Genomic DNA, 12,500 nt, shown 5'->3' on the forward strand with positions numbered 1-12,500 from the left:
AAGGCCTAGACAGTCTGGGGATTCACATGTTTGGCAGAAGGTTCCCTCTATTCCTCTATTTGCTTAGGCCAGCCCAGAATAAAGCAGCACTAACAGTCCCAATAATTATTCACCTTCTTTCAGCATTTTCTGATGAGGGATCCAACCGCCTAATTTATGAGAAAGCTGTGTATGGGAAGTTCGTGAAGTATGTTAGAGAAGTGGCAAGTGGGCGTCGAGTAACCAGCCTTGAAAACATATTGGAATTTGTTACCGGAGTGAGTGAAGAGCCAACCCTTGGATTTGACCAGCAGCCATGCACTGAATTCAGTTGTGCTAGCAACAGTAAAAGAAGCAAAGATAGATCGCACTGAAGACGACACTGGCAATAACTCTGCTGATGGAGAGGTAAGTCTAAGTTTCAGTGTTTCCCTCACACTGATTTTTAAGACTTCAAGATATTCAAGGTCTTGCAGAAATTAATAAATTAAACTTGGTTGACTAAGTGACAAATTAAGTAAATAGACCATTTCCGAGTTCATGCCTACGTCCTCTTCAAAGCGAGTCTAAGTGTAAAGTTTTTGTTATGAAAATTAGATTTCATTCATATGTAAAGTAGAACTAATTACCATCACAAAAACTTCGCACTTAGACTCGCTTTGAAGAGGAGACATACGTGAACTCGGAAAGGGCCTATTAGGGCTGACCAAAGACACAGTGCACCTAGGCTTCACACGCACACAGAACTAAAGAGAAAGTTGATGTCGAATAATCAGTGTGTTTTTGTCTGAGATAATCCAATTTTCCACAGAAACTGAATTTTGACCTCTCCCTTTGTGACTTTCATTACTCCTTGCCCTCACTTTAGTATTGTGCAAAAGTAATGAGAGCTTAATTCGACGAAATTCGAGAATTTCGGAGCTTTTCGACCAAAATGGCGAATTTTTGTCCCGAGCGTAAGTTCACAGGGACAAAAAACGAAATTCGCGCATTTCGCTCTCACTACTTTTGCATAATACTATATATGTTCACCATCCATAGTTATAGTATGATAGTACTGCATGAGACATACTCCTTTCACCAGTCTCAGAGCTCTTTAACATTAAACATGTAATCTTTGCTCAGGACATTGACGTCCCTCATAAAAGGTGGAAGGTAAAATTAGAATGAATTGATTTAAATTGATGGAAGGAAGTGAGAAAACTGAACACTCAGTCTTCTCCATCTCAGAGAATCGAAGGAAATATGGCGGAAGGTGAAACCGCAACTTGTGATGCGTCCTTTCAAGAAGAACCAACGCTATCGCAATTGCGAGATATTCTAGGTAATCTGGAAAGCTCTGTGGCGGCAATATTGCAAGACAATGCTAATCTTAGAGAAGAGCTCTCGCAATTTAGAGCGACTTTTCAGTCACATGGCCGCGACATTGAGCAACTTGAGACGAAGCTTGCGAAGGTCATAAGTGAAAATCAAACACTTAGGACTAAACTTGATCAAACGAGGAAAAATTTAAAGGAGGAACAAGATAATACATCGAGAATGTGGCTGGAGCTGGATGAACTAGAGCAGTACAGTAGAAAGTCCTCGCTGGAAATTTATGGAATACCGGAATCGGCGTACGTGTCAACAGATGAAGCTGTGTTGAAGTTGGCGAGAGCTCTGGACGTAGAAATATCTTCAACTGACATCGACATCTCACACAAAATCAAGCGGAAAGGTAAAACTTGTACCATTGCTAAATTCATCAGCCATAAAACTAAAACGAACGTGTATTTCCTAGTTTTTCGAATACCACTTCGGCCGCTGAGTCATCACGTATTTTTATTAATGAAAGCTTGACAGCTTATAGACGAGGTCTCGTGGCCAGAGCAGCCAAAATGCGACAGGATAGCGCTATTCATAGCTTCTGGACTATCGACGGTAAGGTTTTCGTTAAAACTTCCCCAGAAGGGTCTCCGACCAGGATTGTTGATGAAAACGGCTTCAATAATTTATAACTGCCACAAGAAAATTTAGGTATCTCGATTATTATTATTATTATTATTATTATTATTATTATTATTATTTTTATTATGCTTTGAAATGTCTTCTGTTTAAACCTTTTTTTTTGTCTTTGGAAGGGAGGGGGATGAAAGAGAGCTCGTTTAGACTTTTCGGCTCGAGAGGGTATATAACGTTATAAATTGAGGTTTTTTAGAAATCTATCTGTTGGCGTTCTGTATATTATTATTATTTATTTATTTTTTTGCTTTAACTTTGTCGTGTTTTTGTTTATCTTTTTTTACTGACTTCTTTACATGCAAGAGAAACTAAGGTGTGGTATTATTTCTTTAAATGCACGGGGATTGAGGGATGAAATCAAGAGGCGAAGTATTTTTTCGTATTTAAGAGATCAAAAGGCAACTTTCTGTTTTTTACAAGAAACTTATTCAAATTCAAATGACGAAGTGGTATGGAAAGCTGAATGGGGAGGTGATATCGTGTTTTCTCACGGCTCTTGTCATAGCAGAGGTGTCTGTATTTTAATTGACCCAAAAGTCAAAGGAAAAATAGAGTTGCTATTTCAGGACAACTCTGCAGAATAGTCTTGATTACCTCACAAATAAACGGTCTAAAGGTATCTCTTTGTAATATATATGCTCCAAACAATTCAGAAGATCAGCTTCGGTTCCTGCAGGAATTAAACTGTTGTTTAATAGACAAAGCGGATATCACAACACTAATAGTTGGAGGCGACTGGAATTGTGCGCTTACGAAAAAGGACAAAAGTGGTGGAGCCCCGTGGAAACCAACCACATACTGTAACTCCCTGTTCATTACAATGGGCATTTTCGACCTTATGGATATTCAAAGAATTCGTCATCCAAATGCGAAGAAATTCTCCTACGTGTCAAAAGCACTGAAGATGAGATCACGAATAGATTTTTTTCTAATTTCCAAAAATTTGAAAAACTTTGTAAGAAAGGTCGACATACAACCCTCTATCGCACCGGATCACAATTTAATATATCTGTTGTTGACATGGACAAAAGAAAATCCCAGAGGACCAGGGTGGTGGAAATTCAATAATTATTTATTAACTGAAGAGTATAGCGCTAAGATTCGTGAATTGTACCCAATGTTCCGCGAAAAACTCTCTTATGTTGAAGATAAGCGACTTTTCTGGGAAATGCTCAAGATGGAAATCCGGAATGTTACAATCTCCTTTGCCAAAGGAAAGGCGAGTTTGGTTAGAAAACATGAAAGAGAAATAAAGGAGCGATTGGATAAGTTGGATAAAAAAATATGTCATAGCGCTGATTTGAATAACGTGGATCAAGAACTAAATGAATATGACGAACTTAAGAATGAACTTAAACTAATCTATGAAGTGAAAAGTAAAGCGACTATATTTAGAGCTAAGTGTAACTGGGTTGAAAACGGAGAGAAAGGGACCAAGTATTTTTTCAACCTAGAAAAAAGGAATTACAACGGAAAGGTCATTAATGAAATTGAAACCGAGGAGAGCGAATCCATAAAGGATAATAAGGAAATTTTGGCGAAAATTGAACAATATTATAGTGATCTTTATAGGTCCAAAATATTACTGGATCATCCACAGGAAAGTTCTAATAAGTTTACACAGAATGTAGAAATGCCAAAACTTTCAGACGAGGAAAAGGTGTCTGTAGAGGGTTACCTGACATTTGAAGAGTGTCAGAAGATATTAGAAACCTTACCAAATGAAAAATCACCCGGCGAAGATGGATTTACGGCGGAATTTTATAAACATTTCTTTGATTTGGTGGGGTATGATCTTGTTGAAGGCCTTAATGCAGCCTACGATATTGGGCAACTGTCAATATCTCAGCGCAGAGGTGTGATCACTCTATTACCCAAAGGGGATGAGTCATTAACACATTTATATAACTGGAGACAAATAACATCTAAAGCTATATTGAAGAGAATTGAACCAATCCTAAACAAACTTGTCTATTCAGATCAAACTGGATTCGTTAAAGGAAGGTATATTGGAGAGAACATCAGACTGATTATTGACATTATGGAACAAACAAAAAAACTAAAGAGAACAGGGGTTGTCATCTCGGTAGACTTTCAGAAAGCTTTTGATTCCCTTGAGTGGTCCTGTATCCAGTCAGCTTTAGAGGGGTATAATTTCGGTGAGGGAATTGTTAAGTGGATTCAATTGTTTTATAGGGATATAGAAAATGCAGTTATGAACAATGGATATTTGACAAGTTGGTTTAAGCCTTTAAGAGGAGTGAGACAAGGGTGCCCTCTTTCACCATATTTGTTTATTTTCACTGTCGAAATTCTGTCTAACAATATTCGACAAGATACAAATTTATCTTTGGAAATGAAATCAAGCTGACCCAGCTCGCTAAGGACACCAATCTCTTTTGTCGTGACCTTGACTCATTCAGTGCAGTTCTTAACAAAGTTAATATTTTCAGTAAATTTTCAGGGTTGCACCTTAATATTGGTAAAACAAAGGCAATGTGGCTTGGAAGATGGTCAAACAATAAAACAAGACCTCTGGAGATGAAATGGGTGCGAGAACCGACTAAAATATTGGGAATTTATGTATCTTATAATGAGAAAGGAAATGACCAACTTAACTTTAAACTTAAAATACAGAAAATGCAGTCTAAACTTGATATTTGGAATTCTAGAGCTTTGACACTATATGGCAAGGTATTAATTGCAAAATCACCAAGATTTGTCGTCTTTGATATATTCAGCATCTATAGTTAACGTTCCTACAGATATTCCTGCTAATGTAACAAGTAGACTCTTTAAATTTCTTTGGAAATATAAAAGAGATAAAATTAAACGGTATGCTATGTATCAAGAATATGACAAAGGCGGCTTGCGAATGATAGATGTTGATGTAATGTTCAAGTCATTAAGGTTAGCATGGATACCAAGGCTGTTACAAAATACTAAAAGCAATTGGAAAACTGTTCCTGAGCATTTCTTTCGAAAATGTGGTAGTCTTCGCTTTTTGTTAAGGTGTAACTACCATACTAAATACTTAGTAGGCCTACCAAAATTTTATAGGGACGCTCTTTCTTTCTTCTCCGAACTTAAATCTCTTTATAATTATAATTATAGCAAAGAAAATCTCCTGTTTAACAACCAGGATATTCTAATAGATGGTAAACCTTTTTTTCTTAAGGCGTGGTTTTCGAAAGGTGTTGTTTCAGTTAATAATCTGTTTCATGAATCAGGCCGCTACCTTACCTTTCAAGAATTTCTATCGAAGTATAATTGTAAATCAAATTTTCTGGAGTATTATCAAGTTTTAAGCGCAATACCAAGCTTTATGTCTAAAAAAGTGGGAGAGATGGATAACACGAGCGTGGAGGGTTTTGTCCAAGGGGCCCCATCTTTTATGCTAGATGAGAACATAGTGTTAAATTTAGAGAAATTAAAATGTCGAGATTTTTATCGGCTCTTGAATTTTAAACTACACCAGTCAACTCCAGCTGGCTTACAGCGTTGGAGTAAAATACTTCCAATTGACAGTGCCTCATGGGGAGAATGTTTTAAGATGTCATATAAAACATGTAAGGAAACTAAGTTAAGAGAATTTAAATTTAAACGTCTTCACCGAATTGTAGTGACCAAAAAGGAATTGAAAAGATTTGGAATTAAAAGTGAAAATGACTGCTTGTATTGCGGTGAATCAGATTCCATAGACCACACTTTTCTTGACTGCCAATTTATCTCGTCTTTTACTCGTCAAGTGGTGGGGTGGTTTAATGCCACAAACAATACCAGTTTCAATCCAGAACCTAAGGAGAAAGTGTTTGGCTTGTTTAAGCAATGCCTTTCTGGGCATGAGGCTGTGAGAAAGTTTAACTATACTTTTTTATACATGATGTATTACATTTATTCAAACAAGCTAAAAGAGAGCTCGATTATTTTATCTGAATTTGTTAATGATTAATTTTAAATACAAGGATGAGAAATTTACATGATTTAATTTACTTTATTCGCCCTCTTTGATTGATCACTCAGTTCTCGTGCATGTCAGATCATTAGTTGTATTTGTTTTCTTTTCTTTTTATATATATATGTATCTTGTGCAATGTAAACTTCTGTTATGTTAAATAAATTACAAAAAAATAATAATAAAATAAATTAAGGGATCAAGAAAGAAGAGGGCCATTCCTGATTTCATGCCCAAGTCTCACACCTGTTCAAATACTGTGCATCTACCATGTGGATCTGCAGGATTGTCTCTTCCATCAGATAGAGAATTATTTGCCCTATATGATTATGCTTTCAAAAACACGCATTTTGGCATTGTGTAGTTCCAACATCAGTTGAAGGAAACCTCTAAAGGTACATGAAGAGTTAGGTTTCGTTATTATGTTGTGTTGAAAATGAAAGGACTTGGTTCCAGAAGTGTTTAGAAATCTTTATGTCCCTTTGATTGTAAGGTATTTGTCACTGTCTCAGTATGTGTTATATGCAGTGGAGTTTCAATTTGAGCAACTGCGTGTCCTTTGCCACAGATCTTCCCACTCTTTGTTGAAGTTGCTCTGTTTATGTTGACAAAGGGGCCCTGTTTTATATTGTTTTGCATACATATTCAGATGAGGACTTGGGAATGAAGGATATTACTTTGTGTCAAGGAATTGGCGTATTCTGAGCTACTCCAGGCCCCAGTTGTTCAAAAGCTGGATAACGCTATCCACCAGATAAATCACTATCCATTGGATAATGCAATTGATTTCGTTATTATTTATCCACTGGATAGTGATTTACCCGGCGGATAGCACTGTCCATCGTTTGAACAACTGGGGCCAGGTGTTTTGAGTATGAACCACACCCATAGCACTTGCATAGGTAATGCAAGTCTCTGATGCAAGTCAATATAAAAAACCCCTGCGGCACTAACTGATAAACTAATATTTTATCAAGTACTAAAGTAAACCTTTCCTTCTTTATTGATGTTGCTTATAGTCCATTACCGATATTTTGAAGACGTTTTCTTTGCAAATGTGGCACTAACTGATAAACTAATATTTTGTCAAGTACTAAAGTAACCTTTCCTTCTTTATTGATGTTGCCTATAGTCCATTACCGATATTTTGAACACGTTTTCTTTGCAAATGTCTAGCAGTTTAGAAGGTCCACTAATAACAGTTACTGTAATTAAAAAGGTAGATCAGCTCAGACTACTGATTTCAATCCTACTGAATTAAAAAAAAAAAATCATCTATTCAAAGTGCATGGCATAAACAACAGCCGCTATTCTTACCCAATACAATAAAAATTAGCATTCCACGTTGATTAATCCCAGTTTTGTACCTCCCCAAACGAGGAGCTTTGAGGCAGGCTAGTAAAAACTATTACCTAAATGATTATTACCAATTGTTTGGAGCTACATTACCGCTATTTGCAAAGCATTTTACATTGGAATGAGTGGATGTTATAGTTAGGCATCACAATGTAAAAGGAACAAAGTAACAATGTTTGCATTTAGACTGTGTGAATTTTCAAGGTCTGTGTAGCAAAGGTACAGGAGGGCTACTTTGATATACTTCGAAATCTAAACCTACATACATGTTCATAGTTGACAAACATTGAAGGGGTGACCCGAAAACACAGACCCCCCGGTGCATGGACTACCTGAACGGACTACCCCAAAAATAGTATTTCAAGTGAGTACTATTGGTCGTAAGCAGCATCACAATTGGTGCTAAGCCTAAACATCCATTTTAAACAGCGTTGGTCAAGAGTATTTAAGGCTAAGCGCCCATTTTAAAAAGATTATCTTTCAATAATTGTTGTGATGGCGATTACCTCATTTAAGTGAAGTTAACCTTTTTAAAGTGCCCCTTTGATGAAAATGTAACTAATGACCCAGTCTTCCTTAAAGTAAGAAAGTAAACTTGTACGATATGTATGTAACATTTACAAATTGTATTCCTCTAATGTCTGCACTATAATTCTGAATAAGCGATCAATAGAGTTACACAAATAGGCTGTTAGTTCACCATCGCTGACATTTGGTAGCTGAGCAGGAGACATCTCAACGTTGTTGTCACTTTCCTCAAAGGGTGCCTGTCCTTCTGGATCCTCTCCATAAAATGTTATGTCTTCTGGGTTATCGTCAAGGCTGCCATTTGCAAGCGGGTTGCTTGAACTCGTCATTCCATTCAACCACATCTGATTTGAGGACCAGTTTTGCTCGGTTTGAACTGGATGGTCATCGAAAGAGACCATCCACTCAGATAAGGCAAAATGTATTCTTTTCAAGAAGACATACTGTAATGTCAACATGTGGATGGGATTTTCTATGTCCAAAAGCCCTGTTTGTTCCATAGCATAGAAGGTGTAATAAAATACGTGGCAAATACATCGGAAAACGTCCCTCCAAAGCCTTTCGATTCTTTGGTTCCTAGTCGATGAGCCAGCAAATAAAACTACCTCGACCCTCCCCACGAACTGCAACCATTGCATCGCATACGGCAGTGTTCTCTACACCAAAGTCTACCCTTATGCGGGATGGCCACAATCCACCATCTTGTTCCACAGCACTTTCAAAGAGACTGATAGATTATTGGTGCTACAGCGAAGGAAATTAATTCGTCCTGAATAGCCATCAATGCACCCATGAATGACAAATCCCCAGCGAATCAAGGAATGGTGGCCATCCAAGTACCACAACGAGTTTGGCCACGGAACGAAGTACACCCTTCGTGATACTAAGGCACCCCACCTTATAGCTGTGTTCCTCGGATCTACCCTGTTAAGGCTCTCTCTGATGCGCCTTCGTTGTACAGTGTACTCCATTGCCCTAAAGTGTCCTCGTAGATAAGGTTCACCTGTAGTTAATCCATGCCTTGAAATGAAATCACGAATAACGCCGTCAATTTCTTCATCAGTAATGGTACTGAATCGAGACAAATGCTCTAGATCAAATAAACGGACTATGCATTATTGTCCAACGAGATACTCTGAAAACCCTAGCAATCTTTACTCAAGTGAAACCTATCCCTCTTAAATCTTCGAGTACCTCCGATCTGGCGGAATGTTTAACGATGGTCTACCTGGGCGTCCATTCTTTAGCGATTGACTGGAGAGATAAGTAACACTGGATGGCCTTGATATACTGTTTCCAAAATGTTGGAGAAATTTCACGAGTAATTCAGTAAACAGCAGTCTCAGATCATCCAACTGTTTTACGTCAGTTTCGTCAGTAACTGTAGTCGTCAACTGATCTGGTAATCTTATCGTTCTTTCCAAAAGATCTACATGGGTTAAAACCTTGGAAACATTGCAGTCGTCGCTACCAAATGAACTCTGACTTAGAATTTCCTCAGTCCTTCTTATCACGTGCTAAAAAAAATCCTGTATCTCGGACTCTCCTTCCTCATCAATGTACACTTCTGTTCCCGCCATCTTTATCATAACGTCGTTCTGTCCCAGCATCGTCCTAGCAGATTTTACCGCTCGACCCAGACCCCAAGGCGAACATTTGAATGGAGGTAAGAATTGAATTGAACGAATGGGGATTGAACTGAATGGATGTACGGATGGAATTGGACATATGTAGACTAGGAATTAAATGGAGGCGAACTAATTTGACTCGATACAAGAATTAAGTTAAAAGGCAATTAACAATGAGATTGAATACACAAGGATTAAATTGAATGAACAAAGAAATTGAATTTGAATAAGTACAGATTGAATGGAATGGATATAGAAATTGAATTGAATGAATCTAAAAATTAAATTGAATAAATACGAATTAAATTAAATGATTGCAGGAATTGAATTGAATAAATAAGGACTGAATTGAATAAATAAATATTAAATTGAATCAAAATAGAGCTATTGCTACATTTAGCTTGGCATAGTAGGGGGAATCCAAAGCTGTAAATTTTGATGTAAGAAACCGAAAATAAGAATGGATGAATGAACGAGCAACGAGAACGCGGTAGATGACAGAGAAATCTTGCTTTTATTTTCATTTCATGTTATTTTAAAGTAATGCAGGTTTATATACGGCTATTATTTCTCGGGGCTGTGATTTTTAAACAGCTTGGAAACAGCCATTGCACACAGTTTCCCCCGTAACATCACAGACATTTGATTACCGTAAAATCCAGTGAGCTAAAGTTTAATGAAAGCCCTGGTTCAAGCTATATAGTCACGGAGGTGTGTTCACTGTCTTCCGTAATTTATACTTTATATTGCAAGCGGGATTGCATGTTTATTTTCAATCAATTCAACCTGATAATATTTATCATTAATTTTTTATACACTTGAATGATTATCTGATTTCTTATCGGTGTATATGAGCCTTCTGACAACGACTTTCCCCAGTGCCCACATTCTTACAACTTGTTATTGTAAATATATTTTGTGGAAAAGTTGACATAATCAAGCCAATGTACATTATTGAGCATGCTATTCCATAGCAATTTGCTTCTTGTGCTTTTCAAGCTATGAAAAAAACTTTTCCATGTCTTGTCTTACCAATGAAGACAATGTGATGTCTTGGAATGCTGCTCATGAAATCTGTTGGGCCCAATTTGTGCAAGTCCCAAACATAAGCATCTCATCATCTTTAGCAGTTCTTGTAGAATGGACCCAGCGTAAGAGATGGATATTTGCTGTTTTGGAGGCAGTGACAATGAACTGTTAGTTTTATTTGCCTCCATTCCTTAAACTACATTTTTGTTTCGTTTCGTTTCGTTTCCTCAGAAACAAATCATATATCTGTTTTGACTTCAGGGTGAACTATTTACACAATGAGGCAGAGTGGCCATTCAAAACAGAGTTTATAATTGAATATCTAAACATCAATGAGAAGTAAAAAAAAACTTGTGAACACATGAACCTGAAGTATAGCAAATCATAGTGCTGACAAACACGAAAGTGAAGGAAATGGGTCATAAATATGAAGTTTTCACTATCTGAATAATTTTGGGTTACGTTAAAGGGATATATTGTTGAAAAATCCAAAGCTATCTCTCTTCAGGGTAATGAGTAATGTAAATCTTCACACTGGCGAGTTGAAGTGCTAAATTGGGTTTTCCAGGAGCCAGTTATTTTGGTAACTGCCCATGTTCACATGTAACACAAGTAATGGAAGATTCACAGAAAACGGAATTTGAAATTTTGTGCTGTGGCATTTGAAGGAGAAATAGGTATTTGTAGACAAGTATCTGTTCTTCTCTTTAATGGTTATATTTTCAAAGCATGTTTTGAAAACGAATAATTCAACTTAAATTATTGGAGTACAAGAAAACTCACACTAGTGTGATGCTTTAAACTAACCAAAAAAAGTCATGTGTACAAAATTAAAGAATACTGTTTAATATACATATTTATATTTTTGAATCAGGAGAAGCAATAATGGAAGTCGTTAGCGAATTGACAGGTCAATAAGACTATAATGATAAGCCTTAAAATTATTTTCAAGAATAATAATTATTGTTAAGACTTCACAATCTTAAATAACCCTCTTTGAAAATACAAGATGACATGCACTTAGTTTGAGGTGAAGAGATTAATATTTTTTATTAATGAAAGTAAAAGGCAATGATGGAACTGATCGAGCTAAATCTCTCTGTGCACCACTAGCTGAAGAGTGTGGAAGGAATGATATGGGAAAGAATATGGATTACTGCGGCTGCAGGTCTATTAAAATAAAACACAGCCGGCTCACATTCCACAGGTGAGTGTACATGTCACTGTGCTGCAGACCAATAAACAGCATCAAAAGTGTCTCCTAGCGCTAATCACTCAAACAAAAATGTTGTTTCAGGTCTCGGGGAAACGTTTCGCTTAGTTGTTGATTATTGGAGTTGGACAGACCCGCCTTCATTGCAGCTGTCACACGAGTCAACAGCGCCACATACAACTGCTAAACAACCTGATCAATAATCTATGAACCCTATTGCACAATTGTATAATTTGTAACACAATCTGACATGGTGGGAATATTGAACAACAGTAACAATGCTCGCGTTAGGGAATTACAGTTGTGAGACACCAAAATCAACCAAAAAACGTAAAGGCACGTACGAAATAAAATCACTTCATTACCGTTACGTATTTTAAACACAATTATGTCCTTTTATATATCCAGCTATCGCTATCCCTGAGGTCTAAGGTGCACAATAAGCGCACGTGAAAAGCCAACGTAGCTTTAAGTGGAATCGAAGCCCGATGTAGATCACCGAGCAACGTGAAAAAACGGCGAATTACTTTTTAATGTTATGCTTGTTAATTTGCGGCTGCTTCGTACGGGACAGCTACAATTTTGAAAATAATTAAACACGAATTCTGCTCTTCTTCTGGCTCTCTTGACTAGCCGCCATCTTTCTTTGGACATAAAACCAATCAGAGTTCATGTGTGAAAAGGACCTATCAGCGCTCTTTTTAGTTCACTGTGTGCCAGGGGTGTGCGTTCTCCCGCCCCACCGCCATATTGAAAGCCGAGAAGACCCTGGGAATGAGGTTACGTGAGGTCCCCAGGAGAGACTATCTGA

The sequence above is a fragment of the Montipora foliosa genome, chromosome 7, assembly GCF_036669935.1.
Source record: "Montipora foliosa isolate CH-2021 chromosome 7, ASM3666993v2, whole genome shotgun sequence".
Taxonomy (NCBI): Eukaryota; Metazoa; Cnidaria; class Anthozoa; order Scleractinia; family Acroporidae; genus Montipora; species Montipora foliosa.